At 41.3% G+C, this 19,333-nt stretch overlaps 1 long non-coding RNA gene and 1 other non-coding gene across 4 annotated transcripts in view; both read right to left on the bottom strand.

The window, feature by feature from the left end:
• Nucleotides 1-13,328, bottom strand: part of LOC141569348 (uncharacterized) — a 102,136-nt gene extending 88,808 nt beyond the window's left edge. For 2 of the 3 annotated variants that reach the window (XR_012492888.1, XR_012492886.1), the window contains exon 1: nucleotides 12,926-13,033. This is a non-coding gene — a long non-coding RNA (uncharacterized LOC141569348). Of the gene's footprint in view, nucleotides 1-12,925; nucleotides 13,034-13,057 lie in introns of those variants that run through there. The other variant, XR_012492887.1, reaches the window with a different exon arrangement.
• TRNAR-UCU (transfer RNA arginine (anticodon UCU)) lies at nucleotides 12,938-13,011 on the bottom strand. The gene has a single exon. It is a non-coding gene; the product is annotated as a tRNA-Arg (tRNA).
• Nucleotides 13,329-19,333: the final 6,005 nt, after the last annotated feature.

Raw genomic sequence — 19,333 nt, 5'->3', positions numbered from 1 at the left:
GAAAACCAGCGGAGATTGTGGCTAAGTGAGATGATGGGTGGCTATAGTCCCCAAGATCCCCTTAAAGGGCCCACACACAGACATACTCACTGATGGAGTCACTGGCTTTGAGCTCCAGCACTGGGGCAGCAGCTAGAGAGGTGACAGGGACATTTTGTGGGGAACTGAGCTGTCTGGCTTCAGGACAAGAACTGGACGGGCGCTTGCTCCTGAATGGAGGAGCTGGCAGAAGCCATTGTTTCTTTGTTGAGGTCTCCCCTTTCCAGCGTGCAGATGCAGGCATCTGCCATATCTGATTCTCCATCAAGCTTGCTGACACCATTGATTCACCACGTCCTCCCCAACCCAACTTTTGGGCACACCCAAGCTGCTTCCAGTGGCTTTTTCATACAAACTGCCTGCCTTGGCTCATGCCGAAGACTTTCCTAGGGTCTTTCAAATGTTCACGGAACCCAGACAAGTCGCATCTGGCTTGAGCATGTCCTATACTTCTGGCTGAGCAGCCTTAAGCCCAGCAGTAGTGGCAGTCGGCCTTGGTTTGAGGCTTGGCCTCTCGAGGCACCTCCAAGCACTGCATGGGTGGCAGTCACTTGCAGATTGCTTTGTGGCTCCTGCTGGGTGGCCCTGGGTGGTTAACGGGCTGCAGCTGAACTTGACCTGCAGTGGGTCCCCTCCCAGGTGGTCCTGGGGCTGGCGCACCCAGTGTCCCGCCTAGGATGAGCTGGAGCATCACCTAGCCACCTCCAAGGACAACACAACCAAGGAGCAGATTGGCAGGCACCAGAGACCTGCTGAAGCAGATCCTGCTCTGTAGGGTCAGCCCCTGTAACACAACTCCTCCACTACAGTCACAACCAATGAGCCCGAGGGGCAAGCTCTATCATTGACATGCAAACAGCAACCAAGGGTCAACTACAAGAGGGCACACACAAGGGACACACCTGGAGTGGGTGGCTCAGGTGACCAGGAAGACTTTGCCACTGAGTTCCATAGCATACCTACTACAGAAGGTCACTCTACTAAGACCAGGAGATATACTGTGTTTCCCCAAAAATAAGACCTAGCCAGACTGTTGTCACGCAGCAGCCTACCCGTCTGTCTCCTTGTGCCTATTCATAAAGAAAGGAGAGTCTGTGAGATGGTTCCTTTCAGGGACTTTGCTTCACCTTTGTGCTTACACCTCATGTCTCCCTGTTTGGCCCCAAAGGATGGCTGGTTAGTCAATGATGGGTAAGATGCCTCAAGGGAGGAACAACCTAAGACAGGCACAGTTGCATAGGGGCCATCAGGAGAACTCATAGGGCTGATAGAGGTGGGCACAGCCCCCCACCATGCCCTGTCTAAGGAGAGCTTCTGCCTCTGTGGCTGCATTCCTTTCCACAACCTGCTTGGAAAGTGATTCAATGATGTGATAACATCAGTTCTCCATCTATTCTTATCAGTAAGTTTCAGCATAAAGGTTTTGTCCCTTGGGGAGTACATACAACAATTACTAGTACATCATGGGACTTTCGGTATCGTCCGCTTGCAGGCAAGGGTGATTGGTTTGAACCAGTTTTCTGGTATGATGCATGGGACTCACAGACCATGGAAAAAACAATGCTACTTCCTTGTATGTGCATCAATAAAAGCCACACGATGGCCTGATTCGAGGCTCTCAGTCCTCTGAGGCTGTGAGACCCTTGGCCCCTAGTGCATAAATCTCTTGACTTCAGTTTCTCTGTTAACCCTTTGCAGCCCCTTCTTGTTCTCTCACTGCCTGTGTTGTGCTGGACGCGACACCAGACAATCAGCTCTAATGCGTCTTTTTGAGCAAAAATTAATATAAGACCCAGTCTTATTTTACTATAATATAAGAACCGGTCTTTATAATTACATAATATAATATAATATAATATAATATAATATAATATAATACCGAGTCTGTTATTAATTTTTGCTCCAAAAGACACATTAGAGCTGATTGTCCAGCTAGGTCTTATTTTCGGGGAAACACGGTAGCAGCTCCACCTAACACATAGAAACAAACATAGGGAGGCAGCCAAAATGGGGAGACAAACATGTCCCAAATAAAATAACACAACAAAGCTCCAGAAAAAGAACTAAATAAAATGGAGACAAGCAATCTACCAGATACAGAGTTCCAAACACTGGTTATAAGGATGCTCAGTGATCTCAGGGAGAACTTCAACAAAGCAATAAAAAACATAAAAAGAAACCAGTCAGACATTAATACAATAATCGAAATGAAAAATCCATTACAAGGACTCAATAGTAGATAAGATGAAGCAGATAATCAAATCAGTGATTCAGAAGATAAAGTAGCAAAAAACACCCAATCAGAACAGCAAAAAGAAAAAAAAAATAAGGAGAGCTTAAAGGGTCTCTGGGACAACATCAAGTGTACCAACATTCACATTATAGGGGTACCATAAGGAGAAGAGAGAGAGCAAGGAATTGAAAACCTATGTGAAGAAATAATGACTGAAAACTTCCTTAACCTGACAAAGGAAATAGATATATTAGGTTGGTGCAAAAAGTAATTACGTTTTTTGCAATTATTTTTACTCTTTTAAACCACAATTACTTTTGCACCAATCTAATACAAGCCCAAGAAGTGCTGTTTGCCAAACAAGATGAACCCAAAGAAGCCAACACCAAGACACATCTTAATTGAAATGCCAAAGGTTAGAGAGAATCTTAAAAGCAGCAAGAGAAAAGTAGTTAGTTACTTATAAGGGAGCTGCCATAAGATTGTCAGCTGATTTCTCAACAGAAACTTTGCAGGCCAGAAGGGATTGACACAATTTATTCAAAGTGATGAAAAGCCAAGACCTAAAACCCAAGATTATTCTACTCAGCAAAGCTATCACTTAGAATCAAAGGACAAATAAAGAGCTTACCAGACAAGAAAAAGCTAAAGGAGTTCATCACCACCAAACCAGTATTACAAGAAATCTTAGAGGGACTACTTAAAGACACACACACACACAAAAAGTATGAATAATACAATGAAAAGAACTAAATACCTATCAACAATTACTTTCAATGTGAATGGACTAAATGTTCCAATCAAAAGATGGGGAGGGGGTGCTGAATGGATTAGAAAACAAGACCCTTACATATGCTGCCTACAAGAGACTCACTTCAGATTGAAACACACACACAGACGGAAAGTAAAGGGCTGGGAAAAAGATATTACATCAAAATGGAAACAAAGAGAAAAAGCTGGGGTAGCAATACTTAAACCAGACAAAATAGTCTTTAAAACAAAGACTAAAGCATGAGACAAAGAAGGATTTAGTAATCCCACTTCTGGGTATTTATCTGAAGAAACCCAAAATGCTATTTCAAGGGGATGTGCTCATCCATATGTTCATTGCAGCATTATTTACAATAGCCAAGATATGAAGGCAACCTGGGTGTCCCTGAATGGATGAATGGAAAAAGAAGAGATAGTACATATATACAATGGAATACTACTCAGCTGTAAAAAAATAATGAAATCTTACCATCTGCAACTACCTGGATGGGCCTGGCCTAGAGGGTATCGTGCTGAGTGTAGTAAGTCAGAAAGTGAAAGACAAATGTAATATGATTTCTAAAGAACAAAGAAGTAGAATCTAAAGAACAAAATAAACAAATGAAAGAGAAACAAACTCATAGATACAGAGAACATTTTGATAGTTGCCAGATGGGAGGAGTGTTGGGGGTGGGTGAAAAAGGGGAAGGGATTAAGAAGTACAGATTAGTTGTTACCCAGTAGTCATGGGGATGTAGGGAATAGCATAAGGAATATAGTCAGTCAATCATATTGTAATAACTGTGGCGTCAGATGGGTACTGGATTTATTAGGGTGATAGATGGGAGGGTGTTGGGGTTAGGGGGGAAAAGGTAAAGGGATTAAGAAATATAAACTGGTAGTTATAAAATAGTCATGGGATGTAAAGTAAAGCATAAGGACTGTATCGAGAATATGGTTATAACTATGTATGGTGCCAGGTGGGTACTAGTCAAGGGATCACTTGGTAAATTATATAAATGTCTAACCACTATGCTGCACACCTGAAATTAATATAATATTGAATGTCGACCATAATTTAAAAATTAAAAAGGGAGGGATGGTAAAGGGCAATGAGGTTCAACATTCCAGGTATAAAACAAATAAGTCTTGCGGACGTAATGTACAGCGTAGGAAATATAGTCAATAATATTGTGATAGCTGGTACTATGTCAGATGGCTGCTGGATTTATCATGGTGATCACTGCTTTAACATAAGGAATATAACAAAAAATATGGTAATAACTATGTATAGTGCCAGGTGGGTACTGTAAATAACTATGATGCACCCCTGAAACTAATATAATATTTTATGTTAGCTATATTTTAATAAAAATTTTAAAAAAATAAAAAATAATAAAAGACGGAGAAGGAAGAAAAAGCGGAGGAAGAGGAGCTACCTCCATCATCAGGTGACATTTTATTATTTGCCAGATGATGTTAAACATGTAAATATACATCTGCACACATCATACCACCTCACCTACTTTCTCTCCTGTGGCAGCAGAGGAGCTGGCTCCTCAGTTTCCTAAAGTTAATCCCTTCTCCTGTGCCCCTCTCACCTTCTCAGAAACCTTGGCTATCACTTATGCCTCTTTTTTTCCTCTCTCTCTCAAATATTCACTCTCCTTTCAACAAATTCCTTCCCAATAGCTTTCAAATTAGCTCATCTCTCCCACTAAAAAGAAAATAAAATGGGTGGAGGTATAGATACAAGTTTGTTCAAGTGTTGATCACTGTTAAAACTGAGTGACGGGTACAAGTGGATTCATAACACTATTCTAATTTTATTTATGTTTAAAAATTTCCATAATTTAAAGTTTTAAAATAAGGGAAAACAAAATATTTTGTTTGCCTCCTGTCACCACCTGTTCCTCATCCCTCTCAACCAAACTTCTAAGAGTTGCCTGTTTGCATTTCTTCAATGTCCTCACCTCTCATCCCCTCTGCAGTCCACTTCAGTCCGGTTTCCTGCCGTGGTACTCCATAGAAACTGAAACAACTTATTTCCATGTCACTTAATCTAATAGGTAGTTTTTAGTGATGATCATTCTTGACTTCTCAGAAACACGTGGTGCCCAACCAAGTCCCTTCTTGAACATTCCCTTCCCATGGCTTTGAAAGTGATAATATTCTTGTTTTCCTCCTACCTCTTGGCCACTGCTTTTCTAACTCCTCTCTCTTATCAAATGTTGAAGTTCTTCTTAGCTCATTTTTAAGTCTTTCTTCACACTCTACACTTTCTCCTAGGTGACTTCATTCATACTATGGCTTCAAATTCCACCAGCATGCAGATGAGTCCCCCAAATCAAACCATTAATTTAGACCATAACCCAGCTCTCAACTTCATACATACTTGACATCTGTTCTTGGATATCTCAAAAACACCTCAAATTTGAAGGTCAAAACTAAACTCACCATTTTCTCCACCAAACCTGAACTTCTTCCAGTGTTTCCTGTCTTGGTCAATGGTAGGCAAGCCAGAAATCTTGGCACCATCCCTGACAACCCCTTCCTCTTTCTGCCATTTCCATTCATCACCAAATCCTGCACATTTTAGCTCACAAGTACTCTAAAACCTATCTTCTTCTACCTCCACCATTACCACCACCAACACCATTATCATCCCCCTAATCGAAGCTAATATCACTTCTCACAACTATTGGTGGTAATTACTAATTCAGCTCCAGCATCTACCCCAGCACCCTTCCTCTCTGTACTTGGAGCAGCAGCTGGAGTAATATTTCTGAAATGCAAATCTAAGCATGTTATTCTCTGGCTTAAAACCCTTCAGTGGTTTTCCCTTGTCTTTTGGATAAAGACAAAACCCCCTACACGTACTATAATGCCATGTGGGGTCAGCCTCCTGCCTCTCTCTCCAACATCATTTCTCACCACCTTCTGCCTCACTTTCTGTAGTCAAACTACGCTTGCTCTTCAGTCCTTTGTTCTCCTTCCCAACACAAGACCTTTGTGCTCCCTATTTCTGTCTGAAAAAGCTCTTTCCTTCATTCTTTACCTCGTTATTTCCTACTGATCTTTCATACTCAAGTCAAAAGACAGTTCCTGGAAGAAGCTTTCCTCTGAAGAGGTCAGCTCCCCAAACTTTCTTTGCTCCATAGATCTCTCTTTTGCTCATAGCTGCAATTTTACGTATATTTGTGTGATCATTCTGTCTCTTTTTGCTCACCATTGCATCCCAGTACCTAGTTCAATGCTTCGCACATAGTAGATACTAAATAAATATTTGCTGAATGAATAAATGAATTACTGTTTACTCTGTCAGGTTTCTATCTACTTAACCTGTCTCTGGACTATCTCCTCCTCATCTCTGAGTGGATACTCTGGGATCACAAACTCATTTTTAATATTAATTTATTTCTGCGTTTTTATACCTAGGGTATGCCAGGCAACAATATGTGAGGTATGCCAGGCATCACTTTTACTATAAGATTTTGGGCCAGATAATTTTTGTACTTAAAAAAGTGCAAGCATGATGATGTATAACTCAAAATTTGTACTGTAATGTAGCATAAAATATAAGACTTCAAAGGAATGTTATACTTGACAAAGGTCACTTTAGGCTCTGCTTCTTGATACCTAGGGGTAAGCAATCATTCTCCTTCTATTAGGGGCACACTTAAGTACAAAAATTTAAAAAGCACTACTAGAAGTTTGTACATAATTTGAAAACAAAAAAGTTTCACATTCCTTCAAAATAAACATAATTAGTTCTAAATTGTCTGTTATTTTGAAAGGCACCATTTCCTTCCTCAAAAGTGGCCTGTAGATGTAACAAAAGGAAGGAAGGAAAAGATTATTAGGAGTTATTGGTGATTCCAGAGACTCAGGACTGAGACTCAAGACTAAGCTGTGTCCGTGGCAGGGAAGACTCCCAGAAAAGGCCCCAGACCAGGCCAGGCACACAGAAGCCAAGCTCTGGTCTCCTTTCTCCTCCCGCCTCTCCAGGAATTTGGCTTTAGTCTAATTCCACCTCTAGAGACACCTACCTGCCTTTTCTAGACACATTTGCCCTCATCCCTGTCATTAACACCTGCATTGCTCCCTGCAGAAGAAGCTTCACATGACCTTCTCCACAGGGAGTGTGAAACTTTGTTCCTGGGGCTGGACTAAGGATTGCTACAAAGTTTCTATGCACATAGCCCCAGAGAGAAATTCAGGGCTCCCACCACCACTGCAGGAAACAGAAAGTTCTGTTGGAGGGTATCTGCTACTGAAGCTATATTAGACATTTTTTACTTCCCCAGCACTGCACTTTGACCAAGCATTTTCAAGGGTAAGAAACATCAAGTCCATGGATAAGTCCAAAAACCCACAATCTCCAAGAAACTAGCACGATGCATGCGATCTGAAGACTGTTTGAAAGGACTGTCTGTGGTAGCATTGCTTTTGCACATGTATATAACTATACAGACACTTTGGTATTTTCCTTTATTTAATTCTAGGTATTATTATATTGGATCATTTTCTAGATGAGGAAACCAAGGCTCAAGAGACCTAGTGTGTGCCCAGTTGTCTGAGTAAAGAGACAGGCCTCAGATGCAGACCCAAGTCCACATCATTCCCATGCAGTTGCTTCTTCCACTATGCTCATGTTTTCAACTTTATTATAATGCTCCATGTCTCACAATCCATTCTCTCAACAGAACCATCACAGAACAACATTACAAGCAAAAGATCCAAGTTCCAAGGAGGACACAGGGAAGTTAAAGACATTCTATTCCATTATAATTTATAGGAACTACTAAGGACATAAACACTGAAATAGTATTTGGGGGAGTAAGTTCAATTTACTACAGCTTTTAAATACAAATAAAATAAACATTTTCATTAGTAGATAACAACCATTATAATGACAATAAATCAAAATAACTAGTTCCCACACACAATATAAGTGATCCATGCCAGGTCAGCCCTCCAGAGCTAATAAGTCACTTTTGTAGGTGGGCACCAGTTGGGAACCACAACGCCACTCTTGGCTACTTCTAAAAGGCTTTGAGTCCAGCAGACCTGAAAACCTGCTCCCACCCCTATCCCAGTCTACTCTCTACCAATAGCTAAAATTAGCCATTTAACACAAATCAAATTCCTTCACTCCTCTGCTGAAACTCACTAATGGTTTTCATTAACACGCCGGACCTAAAAGCCTTATTCATCACTTGCCAATGGGTCTGGAATCGCCTCTAGGAAGTGGTTTGAAAATCTGGTGGGGTCGTTTTTGTTTTCACAATGACTGGGGACCACTATTAGCTGAAGACAGGAATGGTAGCTGGGATTTATGTATCCCACAATGTGCAGGTGCATCTTACATGAAGAAGACTTGCCCCATGTTGTCTATCTCTTTTGAAATCTAGTTGTTGGCATCTGAGCCTAGAATCGAACTCATTTTCACAAATAAATATAGGGAGTTTTCTGCATGGTTTAAAACTTTCTTAAATATCCTGTGTATTTAAGGATATTAGGTTGGTGCAAAAATAATTGCGGTTTAAGAGGTTAAAAATAATTGCAAAAACCGCAATTACTTTTGCACCAACCTAATAAATATCCTTAAAAATACTGTGTATTTTGCGAGAAGTTTTAAATTGTTTTAATCATAACTTTATCAAGAAGTGTTCAGCAGTTTGGAAAATCAAAACACTGATGGTAAATAACATGCTTTGTGATATGTGTCAGCAATGCAACATGCTAGCATTGGTATAAATATAAATAAATGCAGATATAAATATAAATAAGTATAAATATATCTGTTTCATTGAAAGTAAGTTCATATAGATACAAGACTGCTAGTGTATCATTTACATATCCAAATACATATTGTTACAAATTTATTTCCTTTTATTTCTCTCATATTATACCTAAGATTTATTTCTTTTAATTGTGTGTGTAGGAATGTTATAGTACCTAGGAATTTCATTGCAGGATAGTACAGGAGAAGTGAGAAAATACTACACTGATTATACAAGGCACATTTGGATGTGACAGAGTTGAGAATGTTGTCCTACATGGCACATGCCCATATTATTCTCTGAACCTAAATCTCCCCATTGCTCCCTCCGCGCCAGTCATGCTGACCTTTGTGTTTTCCCCCAAAGCCATCAAGCCCAACTCAGGGTCTCTTCTGGTTTTTCTGATTGGAATGCCTACCATCTATCTCTCATTGATCTCTTTTGCTTCATTCATTCTTCACTCAAACGTTATCTCCTGAGAGAGGTCTTCTGTGACCATTATGCTTCACAACTGCTACCTCTTACCATCAGTTACGTTCCTCCAGCATGTACACTAGTCTCCCCTTATCCATGGGGGATACATTTGAAGAGCTCACTGGATGCCTGAAACGATGGATAGTATCAAACCCAACATACTCAAATACTGTTCTTTCCTACATGTACATACATACCTACGATAAAGTTTAATTTAAAATTAGGCACAGTAAGAGATTAACAATAACTAATAATAAAATAGAACAATTGTAACAATTTACTGTAATAAAAGTTATGTGAATGGATTTGGAACCCTTAATAAGTAAAATAAGGGTTACCTGTACATAAGCACTGTGATACCATGACAGTAGATCTGATAACTGAGATGCTCCTAAGTGTCTAATGGGAGGTTAGTGTACAAAGCACGGACATGCTGGACAAAGGGACGATTCACATACCAGGCAGGATGGAGTGGGATGGTGCGAGATTTCATCACGCTACTTAGGATGGCGTGCAATTTAAAACTTACGAATTGTTTATTTCTGGAATTTGTTATTTGATATTTTCATACCATAGTTAACCATGGGAAACTGAAACCAAGGAAAGTGAAACTGTGGATAAGTGTCTCTACTTACAATTCTATGATAACGTTATTTACCTATCTATTCTTTGTCTTTGCCAAGGAAATAAGCACTCCATGACGGAGGTGGGCACTGCTATTTTGGATCTCAGTGCCTGGAACTTGGAAAGTGGTACAAAATGGGCACTTCATGAATGTTTGTAAAGTAAATGAATTAATATATGAAGATATTGCCTGTGTTCATGATCCCTAGGAGCTATGTCTCGTTCTCTTTTCTATCTACATGATTTATAGCCAATCTAAACATCAATTGTTCCAAACATGTCCATTAAATGCCTACCATGTTTCAGGCACTGAGAATATAATAGTAAATAAGATACATCTAGCTGGCATACTTTGTAATTAAGGATGAGCTCCAAACCTCTGAAGCATTTGAGTGAAATAACTTTAGAAAAAAAACTCACTCATCTTTATTTTATATTATATCTTTAAAATATAGTAATTATGGCATTCATAAATTAGGAGTTAGCGCTCATGTATTAAGAAAGGTGTTACAACATATAGAGGAAATTTTACCAATATGGAAAATCTTACCCCCAGTCTTGTGATATTCTTCTTGAAGTCCCCGAAACAGCACTTCTCAGAGACTGAGGGGGCTGAAGGTTGGGTGATATTTGAATCAGTGGAAGCTTCCAGTTCCCTTAAGTAGCGTAGCCAGCAAGGACCTCAACCTACCTGCTGAGATGAAGCCCCTAGCTAACGCACAGAGGGACCATCTGCCCTCTGAAGGACTCCACCAGCTAGAAAAGTCCAATTTGCCCTCTTCCTTAGGATAGCACAAGTCAGCATCAGCTCCAACTGAAGGTACAGTCACCCTGGATGCTCCAGGCAGGGCTGATCCTTCATACCCTTTATTCCCCACTTTACAGCCAAGCACCTTTCCCACATGTTGAGGAGAGACAGGCAAAAGCAACTAGAATGCTAACATAGCCTCTACATCTGTACATAGCTGTATAATGGACTTTCTCATTCATTTTCACATTTGGAGGATAGATAATAAAATCTTGTTTTTATAAACAAGCAAATTAAAGTTCAGAGAGATTTAGCAACTTGGACAAGCTGCAACTCAAACCAAGGTCTTCTGATTCCTAGTTAGAAAATAAAAATGATTGGCAAAAATCGGGTTTGAGGGATTATCTTTGGGTTTTAATTCTCACTGGTATAGAACTTCACCTAAGGAGCTGGCTACATTGCACCCTGATCAAACTTCTGAACAAATATCAGTTTGATGCCTACTTGGGCACACATCCCCTCTCAGTTCTCAGCCCACACTCCCAAAATTTCATGAAGTCTTTATTTCTAGAAAGCTTCTAGCACTGAACAAACCTTAATGTGGGCTATAATGGATCTAGACATTTGTCCCAACCTTTAACAGGGATAGAGGGACAACCTCCTTACTTCTCATTACTGTTGAGCAGCCTCATTGCAATACAATGATACAGGGGGAACTAGAAAGACGGAGTATTCTAGATATGGTTGAAAAATGTGACAGTCCACTTCCCTAAAATGCCCCCATCCTCTATCGCCTCCGACACACACACCAATTTTTCCTTTCAGGCCAGAGCTTAAAGTAAAATATCTATCATAGGCTGAGCTAATAATAATAAAAGACAAGTTCCAGATGGGTCTGTGCAGCGATTTCTGGTCCACAGCAGTATCCTCCAAAGGGCATGTCCAATGAGGCTTATGGAGGTGGTTAATATCTGATTTGCATTCCACCAACATAACTCAAAGAAGGAAAGCTATGTGGGCTCTTCCTACAAGAATTGTTAAGTCCTTTAAAGTACCTCATTACTTCAAATTTCAGGAGTTTCAATTTGCTAAAAACGTGCGCATGTCCTAAAGACAAAAAAGCATCAGTCTCCCCCCAGAGTCCTCCTTTCTGCCCTATCAACTCCTGCTTTTTGGCATGGCGTTTGTATGATTAAACCATGTGTGGATTTTCCCCCTTCACCCCACCCCAGCTTTCTCAGAGCCCAATCCACGGCTGACTGTGTCCCCTGGTCACCTGTGCAGGGTCCCGTGTGGGCAAGATGCTCACTTCCCAGCAGTGGGAGGAGGAGTGTGTCTTCTCAGGTTTCCTGGGTTCACAGGAGGTGGAGGTCAGTTCCTGGCTTGGGTGGCACCCTCTAGCTAATAGGCTGGAGGCTGTGATATGCAAGGGAGAAAGAGCCAAACCAGCCCAAAATAGAAACCCAAGCTCCCTGCCAATCTTGCTGAAGGTGAGACAGGGAAAGAGAGCAAAAATGAATGTAAGATGAGAGAGATGGTGAAAAGATGGCTTGTTGGAAACTGGGAATTATGAAAATAGCATTTAGATACAACCCTTAAAGTTGCTCTGCAAATAGGAAAGGCTGCAAACTTTTCACAGTAAAGAGCATTTAAGTATAAGAACTTTGAGTTTCTGGGAAGAAATTCATCTGCCACTAGTAATTAGTGTGCTGCTGTGTAGTTTATTCCACTGAGACAAAGAGCAATGATTACATCTCACCTTGTAGATGAGGAAATGCATGATGAGCTTTAGCACAAAAAGCCCTAGGAATGTAAACATAGTTGACAAAGATAGCACAAGAAATTATCCTCTGCATGACCCCATCCATCTCCTGATCTATCAGGTCAAGGTAGGTGTTACTTTAGAGGACTACTGGACATTTCCTTATTGGCAGATGGGAAAGTCTGCCTTCTTGTGTTTACAGAGGCAAAAGGAGCAAACTATAGTGGTCCAAGAACCAGTGACCTGGCATCTCAGTCATCAGTGAAGCAAAGGATGCAAAGGCTGTATTATTCAGTCTGAGTAGAGAGATGCAGCAGACATCTGAGCCTTCACTAACAATGAAAATCAGTAAGGGAGGAAAAGAGAAAGAATCAAAGGTGGGGAGGGAAAAGGAGAGGAGGCCCAGGATTCCCAAGGAAAGTGGTTTCCTTTCGCTGCACTACAGACTCCAGAGAGGGATAAATATAATTGTAAACCTAGCATGACAGCATAGAAAATGAAAGGGGTACCTGCTAGGTGATCATCTCTGCCGGGACTCGAACCCGGAACCTCTGGATTAGAAGTCCAGCGCGCTCGTCCATTGCGCCACAGAGACCTCACCACACACATAGCATCAGCACCAGAACTGAAAAAGCACATACCTTCTGCATCACGGAGTCATCTCAGCATCCTGCTCTCTCAGCGGTGGGGGGACAGGGACAGCTGGAAAATCTGGAGTGGAGATCCACCAGCCGGCTCCATCAAAGCTTTTCTCAATACTGTGGGTCCTGAGGTCCTCAGAGGATAGGAGGAATGTGATTATGGTCACTTGCTGAGTCCCAGAATCTCTGATCGAGTAGGACAGAGCTAGAACCTTTGCTCTCCTTTCCTCTCGATCCCTAAAAGAGGATACGGAGAAAACCTCCCTATTCTCATGCTAACTAAGCAGAGCACACTCTGTCCAGCAGAGCAATGAGAAGCCACATCTACCTCCACCCCTCTCCTTTACTGTGGTTTCATCCCAGTCAAGCTATTCTCAGACAGGCTGAGCATAGCTAGGGAATTCAGGAAAATCGTTGATCTCTGAGACAAAGGAACTGCTGTAAAGAAACAGCGTGAACAGCGGCAGAGACTGCCAGGGAAGCAGGGTTCCAGGAGACCGGGTCAAGTTCTCAACTTTGAGAGCTGTATCTGTCACGCCTAGGGAAGAGGTACCAGGAGTCTGATGTGGTGTTCCTTCACCATCTTCACTAGAATTAAGGATGGAGGAGGAGACGAAACAGTGGTGAGTGTGTGTGTGTGTGTGTGTGTGTGTGTGTGTGTGTGCGCGCGCGCGCGCGCGCTCGGGGAGGGGGTGGGGGTGGGGGGTGGGGGGAGAGAGAGACAGAGAGAGAGAGAGAGAAACAGAGAGAGAGAGAGAGAGAGAGAACATGCATATAGGGAGGAGGGTGAGAGCAGCAGCTCCCTAATGAAATACAGATGGTCCTCACACAGACCTCTATGAATACCTGCTTCCCCTCCCCCATCTTCCCTAGCTATAACTCTCTGCCATTCTTCCTCCCAGCGCTGCCTAATTCAAAGAATGAGGATTTCTCAGCTGTCTGGGCTTTCTAGAGGCCTCCTAGGAAAATCAAAATGACCATTTCTCCATAACCATGTATAAAGGCCTCCATACCAGCCCAGATCCAAGAAAATAGTTGCTATTTTTAAAAAGCCTCCTATAGAAGACAATCCCATAATCACTGCTGGTTATAGTTTCCACTGTGCCAGTTCTTCTGAATGTCTAATCTAAGTCCTCTTTACTTCACCTTCAGTTCACCTTTTCCTATTTGATTCCCAGGTAAATCAGGGGACAACTGGCCTCTATACTCCAATGACAACGCATTAATTTAAAGACTTTGATTCAGTGTTCACCATAGCACTCCCACTCAAAGGTTACAATAAAAGCAGGAAGCTGGTTCAGATTCCCTCCTCCTCTGTCACAGTGTGTGCTTCTATGGCTCACAGATCTGGATACTGCCAACTGACTCCAATCATAACTCAAGTTCGTCCTCTCTAAACTGTGAGACAAAGGGACAGCCAAGCGAGAATAGGACAATACGAAGTGCTTAGATTGAAAGATCTTTTAGGGCCCTCTAAGTCTAATACTATAATCACTAATCACTGATCTCTCACACTTCCCTACCTATTCATATAGCCCCAAGAATGAGATCTGAGACAGAACAGGACGAAGGTGATTCAGTCAGGTTGGGATATAAGGAGAAGACTGCAACACCTGGGGAAAAGCAGCCACTCCAACCAAACTTGCCTTCCATCGAGGACCTCGAGATGGGGGGCTCAGAAAAGTAAAACTGATGATGTATATAATAAAGAAAGGATAGAATAGGCCTTCCTTAACATATCTATCCTAGACAACTCAACAACCTGACACAGAACTCAGTACTAGCCAGAAAGTGTATTGAGTGTCTAGTAACAAGGTGCTACTTAAAGAACTAATCTGGAGGTCCATGTGACTGTAAAGGGAAGCTCAACCCCACTGGCCAGCCATGAACCACATGGATGCAATACAGATTCTCACAACACTTCCCACCAGGTTCCATCACTGTTCTCTCAGACGCAAACACAAACCCTCTGCTCTTCATAAAGATATTGTTCTATAACCAAGAAATCTGTCAGACCAAGTTTGTTTGTTTGTTTGTTTGTTTTAAGGGGGGTGTAGCTCACAGTGGCCCACGGAGGGATCGAACCAGCAACTTTGGTGTTATCAGCACCATGCTCTAACCAACTGAGCTAACCGGCCACCCCCAGACCAAGTTTTGCCCAAAGCTTCATTGCCTCTTTAGAGATCATGTGTTCTCCACAAGTTGAATGTAGAGTCCAGCTCTCCAACTCCCTCCAGCAGCTTCATTCATTGTTTGCAATGTTCTCACTCACCATTGGGGATACAATAATGAGAGATAAATAGGTGACGTGGTACTGCCCTCAGGATCCTGTAGGCAAATTCCCATGTAGCAACTACTCTGGAAGACATGTGGGAGAAAAGACAACATCTATCTTATTGTCCACCAAATAAGGTGTCAATTTTCTGAGTTAACACCAAGACCATATAAGTCTGGAAGTAAAAAGATCCAGCCTCAATACAAGCTGTGCAACTTACTTGCTTCAAAACCCTGAGAAAATTACTTTACTCCTCAATTTTCCATTTCTACATTATAAACCGGGGGTAATAATAAATGCTATTCTTAAAGATTAGCTGGTTCAAGGTTTTGTCCTCGTTCTTCCTCCATTCCATGAGTTATAATTCTTGACTCCATTGTCTGAGCTGCCTCCTTCTTTTTAAATACACTTCTTTATCTTTCCCTTACCTTCCACCCCCAACAGCAATCTCTCCAGTGTAGCAAAAAACACTCCTCCTCAACAAGTCTTTCCAGGACCGCTTATACTCCCAATCTATATCAACAAAAATACTCTGGACTTTGTCTGAGGGCTTTTCTCAAATAAGAGATGTCTCTCTGACATTTCTGGTTTCACTTTATCAACCATAAACCATATAAAGCTTCTTGATAAGTATGAATAATGTCTCTAAACTAGGTTTTCAATTTAAATAAGGGAAGCAATCAAAGAGAGTGGAAGTTTTAAAGGGAGGGGCAGGAATGATGAGGTCAAGCCATTCAAAGTGACTGAAGACAGTACATGTCATGCAGGGTCTTGGCTCCACTCCCCACACAAGAACACAGGATATGGTGAGGTCAAAAAGGAACATCAATGGAGCCATGGATAGGGCGTTCATACCACTATATTCTCGATGGTGGCTGGTCAAGACAAAAAAGCAAACATTTGCCAGTACCCCAATGAGGGGTCCTCCTGCACCCCAGTCTCGCTGGTGGCGGGGCGAGACCCAGGAAGTAGGATCTACACGATCTGCAACCCACCATCCGTGCTTGCTAACCCCACTTGATAGCCGCAATTCACCATCCACTTCTCTGCCAACCAACCAACCAACCAACCAACCAACCAACCAACCAACCAACGCAGCCACGGCAGCTATATCAGTGGCTAATGGCTAACCGGTAACAGCTGATGGCCACCCAGACAGAGTGGATGGCCATCTGATTACAGCTGATGGCCATCTAATAGGCCACCACCTTCCACGCGAGGCTGAGAGCCTGGAAACTGCTCTCTGGGACTCTGTCCCCACAGTACATCTCTTTCTTCTTTTAAGCCAGGTATGTCATTTGTGTTTATGTAAACACTTAAGAAGACAAATACATTGCCTTCCAAAAATTTTTTGTACTTACTTAATTCTTCAAAGATCTGTGATTCAAACATTACTCATACTTCTAATTGAGTCCCATTCTTTGACCCCCACAGGCAAACTGGTAATACTCATTCATTATTTTATTCATAAAGCATTGGTGGGATACATATGATAAATGCCACACACAAAAAATTCCTGTTGGCCCAGAAACAGAAACAATTAACATCCTACTATGGTCCTAATCACAGTTTCCGTAAAGCTACCAACTAGTCTGTGTTTCTTTTTTCAATTTTTTTAAAAAAAATTTCTATTATAATTGACATACAATATTATATTAGGTTCAGGTGTACAACATAGTGATTAGATATTTATATAACTTATAAAGTGATCACCCCAATAAGTCTAGTACCCACCTGATACCATACATAGTTATTGATAGGTGGCCGGTAAAGGAATGTGCATGGTCAGGCAAGTTAAGAAAGTTTTTATTGTAAGAGACAAAAGTTTATCAGGCTGAGCAAAAGATGGCTACAGCCCAGGCTACATGTCTAAAGGAGACTTGCAGCCCTGAGGGAGGGGGTGAAGAGAGTTATATAGGGGCAGTACTGACAGGGTAGTATTGTTTGAACAGAAAATGCTGGCTGCCTGTAGCCAGTAGCTGTTTTGCAGCGTTTTCTGTTATCGCAAGTTTGGCTCTGTCTGCAGGTGCAGGCCAACAGACATTTTGTTGTTTTCTTGCAGACATGGCTCTGTCTGTAAGTCAAAGTCTCTGAGCCCTAACATTCAGAGACCTAACATTAAGTCAAGGTCTCTAATATTCAGAGACCTAACAGTTATTAGACTATTATTGACTATATTAAACTAGTCCATGTTTCAAATGCTAAGGGATATTAGATGGACCAAAATAGTAAAGTAGTCATTTGGATAGCATAGTTCTTAAATGCTATACTTTATCTCCCAGTCCCTACACTGTCCCAAACCTCATTAACGTATTTTGCTGTGTATAATGTACACCTATGTTTTTGGCCCAAACTTTCAGGTAAAAAAATCTTTTAATTCAAATTTTCATTTGTTTACATTACTTGGTTTTTGTATTATAAAGGAATTTTAGCATTCATTTTTTAGACATATTGTGGTACAAGAAGTGTGATGTAACAAATAATTTAAAAAACACCAGAACAAATACAAGGTACAAGAAATTTTATGTACCGGTAACAAATTTACGATATTTACTCATCATAGAAGGCTGAGAACTCTTCGTCATTACAAGTTCATCAAAAGTTCAACAAAACCGATTATTGTATTTCAGGGTATTATTTTGCATACGGATATTGTTATTGATTTCTAGAGTTACACTTTTAACTCATAAGCATAAATAAAAAAAATTAAAAACATTTATATATATATACGGAATTAGTACTACCCATGTATAATGCATATCTTTATTTTTCCCTCACAAATTTGGGCAAAAAAGTGTGCATTATACACGGCAAAATACAGTAATTGACATCTGTTGTGGGAAAATCCTGTAGAAATGGTTTCCATATACCATCATTTCATGTTCCTAAGTACTGTCAGTTCCCTCTTGGTATTTTACACCTGAGAGCCCACCATATTCCTGCCCTCAGCCCTCCCAGGGAGGTTGAAAAGGTGCTTTTTGTAGTCAGGGTTATAATAGTCAGTCCACTCTGCAGAACTAATAGATGTTTAGCTCATAACTCCCTACACTTTAAAGAAGGGCAACATGGACATGTCTATAAGGCAAAAAGGCCCATCACTTCTTTTCTAGACATTTTGTCCTTGTGGGGTCTTTCCCTGTGCTCATTTGTTTATTCCTTTCATGCATTTTTCTAACCCATCACAATGAAGAATTTACGTTCATACAGCCTTCTGTTTTCTTCTATCCTCAGATGATGAGCCCAACTGAGGATTGCTCATTCCTTCCCCATCCCACTTCCTATCCTCTAAGATGGAGGAAGTGAGATAATCCAAGTAATAACTGAGTCTGAGAATTAAGCCAAAGGAGGACAAATACAGGGCAAATTTTGCTTTATATCACATCTTACTTTCAGACACCACTCTAGGTCTAGCCCAGTACAATTGATTACCCAGGTCTCTCAAGCCTCCCCACAAAATAGACCTAGAACCAACCTATCTCAAAATGGGTTAGACCTCTAGTGACTAGTAAAAATCACAACACAGTCCATGCAGAGGCCAACTCCCTAAAGGAGTCTGAGGAATGATGAAGAATATGGAGATAGATAATTCCTTTATCTCAGCCTTCTCTAGAAAACCATCTAGAGAATTCTAGTGTATGTCTCCAAGGACATGAATTCTCTTTGGTCAAGAAGGAGGAAGAAGCTCGCAATGTTTAACAAAAGGAGAGGCAGTGGGCAATCATGTCCCAACAGACCTTTCTGGGAATTTGGTGGGAAACATGGCTCTCTGTTTCATCTCCATTCCCCAACAAATAAGTTAATTCTTGGTGCTACCCCTCTAGTTAAACACCCTTTCTCCTCTTTAGAATCCAGACTCTCTGCCTCTGTTTCTAACTCCAAGCCATCACCTACCTGTATATGCAGTACTGGTTCCCCAGTTCTCTTTTCTTACTGTTTCTTCTTGCCATGTCCATCAACTTCTGCTCCTTCCCCAGGTGCATCACCCTTAGTCATTTCCTGAT

This window comes from Rhinolophus sinicus, linkage group LG17 (genome assembly GCF_036562045.2).
Source record: "Rhinolophus sinicus isolate RSC01 linkage group LG17, ASM3656204v1, whole genome shotgun sequence".
Lineage (NCBI taxonomy): Eukaryota > Metazoa > Chordata > Mammalia > Chiroptera > Rhinolophidae > Rhinolophus > Rhinolophus sinicus.
Note: the sequence above shows the minus strand (reverse complement) of the source record. Positions and strands in the feature narration are given on the sequence as shown.